This window comes from Piliocolobus tephrosceles, chromosome 15 (assembly GCF_002776525.5).
Source record: "Piliocolobus tephrosceles isolate RC106 chromosome 15, ASM277652v3, whole genome shotgun sequence".
In the NCBI taxonomy this organism is placed as follows: domain Eukaryota; kingdom Metazoa; phylum Chordata; class Mammalia; order Primates; family Cercopithecidae; genus Piliocolobus; species Piliocolobus tephrosceles.
In genome coordinates this window covers 71,941,184-71,943,945 of record NC_045448.1, presented here as the reverse complement: position 1 = coordinate 71,943,945, position 2,762 = coordinate 71,941,184, and positions in this window count along the sequence as shown.

The window sequence follows — 2,762 nt, the reverse complement described above, 5'->3', positions numbered from 1 at the left end:
TCCTATTTCTCATGTTAGCCATCCTTATAGATGCGCAGTGTTATCTCATTGTGGTTTTAATTTACATCTAACAGCTACTGATATTTGACACTTTTTTCAGGTGTTGTGTATCTGTATATCCTCTTTAGTGAAATATCCCTTTTGCTGATTTTCTAATTGGATCATTTTTAAACGTTAAGTTTTGAGGCTTCTTTATGTATTCTAGGTAAAAGCCTTTGTTGGATTTATGACTTGCAAGTCTATAATTTGTCTTTCACAGAATAAAAATTTTGATGAAATCAGATTTATCCAGTTTTCCTCTTATAAACTGTGCTTTTGATGTCAAGTCTAAGTACTCTTTGCCCAATCTTAGGTCCTAAAGAATTTCTCTTATTTTTTGTAAGTTTTATAGTGTTATGTTTTACCTTTAAACCTATGGTTCCTTGAGTTTTTATAACTTTAAATATATAATTTTGAGTTTTTTAGTTTTAATATAAGGTGTGAGGTTTAGATCAAGGTACATTTTCAGCTGATGGATGTCTAATTGCTCCAGCATCATTTGTTGAAAAGGCTCTCCTCATCTGCTGAATTGCTTTTCCTTCTGTGTAAATAACTAGGTGTATTTGTGTAGATTTATTTCGAGGTTTTCTATGCTATTCTATCAATCTATTGTTTCCTTCTCTCTGCCAATACAGCACGCTCTTGATTACAGGACCTATGTAGTAAGCATCTGCATCAGAAAGGGATTCCTTCTGTTTTATTCTTCTTTTTCAAAACTGTTTTAGCTATTTGCATAATCTTTCCTTTTCCATATAAACTTTAGAATAAGACTGTCTGTGCCTACAAAAAATTTTGATTGGATTTTGGTAGAAATTGCCTTAAACCAACAGAACAACTTAGAGAGAGGTAACATCGATATTGAGTCTTCCAATCCACGAACATGATAAATCACTTTAGGTTTCCTTTAATTTCCTTCATCAGCCTTTTATAATTTTCATCATATAGATCCTATAAATGTTTTGGTACATTTATACCTAAGTAATTTTCTTTGGTGCAAATGTAAATGTACTTCACTTGTTATTTTGGTTTCTACTTGTTTGCTGTCAGTATGCAGAAAACATTAATGACTGCTGTCTATTGATGTTCTGTCCTTCAACCTTACTCATCGATTTACAAGTTTTATTACACATTCCTTGAAGTTTTCTGGGTAGACAGTCATGTATCTGCAAATAGAGACAGTTTCATTAAATTTCTCATCTACATGCCTTTTCTTTTTCTTGCCTAGAATTGCAGTGGCTGGAAAACTGCAGTACTAAGTTTGTTGCCTAACGATGGCAGGAATGAACATCCTTTCGTTGTTCCTAATCCTAGAGGGAACACACACTTTCAACATTAAGTATGATGCCAGAATTTTTTTCTGTAGATCCTCTTTATAAAACTGAGGATGTTCCTTTGTTTATGATCTACTGAGAATGATGAGTAAGTGCTGATTTTTATATCAAATGCCTTTTCTAAATAAATTACTACACTCATTTTTTTCTTCTTTAGCCTATTGATACAGTCAATTAAATGGACTTTCCAGTAATGAACCAGCCCTGCATGCCTGAAATAAGTTCCTCATAAAATGTAATCCCAGCTACTCAGGAGGCTGAAGCAGGAGAATCACGTGAACCCAGGAGGCAGAGGTTGCAGTGAGCTGAGATTGTGCCACTGCACTCCAGCCTAGGTAACAGAGAGACTCTGTCTCAAAAAAAAAAAAAAAAAAAAAAAAGAGTTGAGAAGCGTTCCCTCTTCTATTTTCTTTGGAAGAGGTTGTACAAAATCAATCCTTCTCTTAAATGTTCAGTAAAATTCTCCAGAGAAACCATCAGGACTTGGAGGTTATCTTTTTCATGGATGCTTTCAGTACAAGTTCAGTATCTTTAATGGTTTCAGAATTACTCAAGTTCTCTATTTCATCTTGGCCAAGTTTTAGTACTTTCTGATTTTTGAGGAATTTGTCCATTTCTTCCAAGTTGTATTTGAGTAGAGTTGTTCACAGTACTCCTTCACTATTGTTCTCATGGCTGCAGGATCTGTTATGATATTTTCTATTTCATTCATATTAGTGGTTTGGGTTTTTTTTTCTTAGTCAATCTTATAGGAGATTTATCAATTTTATTATTTTTGAAGGACCAGCTTTTTGTTTCACTAATTTTTCTCTACTGTTTCCCTGTTTACAATTTCACTAATTTCTGCTCTATCATTTCCTTGCTTCTATTTGCTTTGGATTTAGTTTGTTCTAACTTTTCTAGTATCTTGAAGCAGAAACTTAGATTACTGATTTGAGACCTTTCTTTATAATTTAAGCTCTTAGTGCTGTATTATTTCCCTCCCTGCATTTCATTAGATGCATCTCAGAGTTTAATTTATTCTGTTTTCATTTTCATTCAATTCTATGTTTTATAAATTTCCTTTGAGAAATCAAGAAAGTAATTCCATTTACAATGGCTACAAAATAAAACCCCTAGGAATTAACCAAAAAAGCCAAAGATCGCTGCAATGAAACTATAAAACACTGATGCAAGAAACTGAAGAGCACACACAAAACAAAGATAATCCATGTTCATGGATTAGAAAAATCAATATTGTTAAAGTGTTCATATATTTTTAGTGTTCATGCTACCCAATCTGCAGATTCAATGCAATCCTTATCAAAATACCAGTAATATTCTTCACATATGAAAAAACAATCTTAAAATTTATACAGAATCACAACAAAAGAACCAGAATACGCAAAGCTC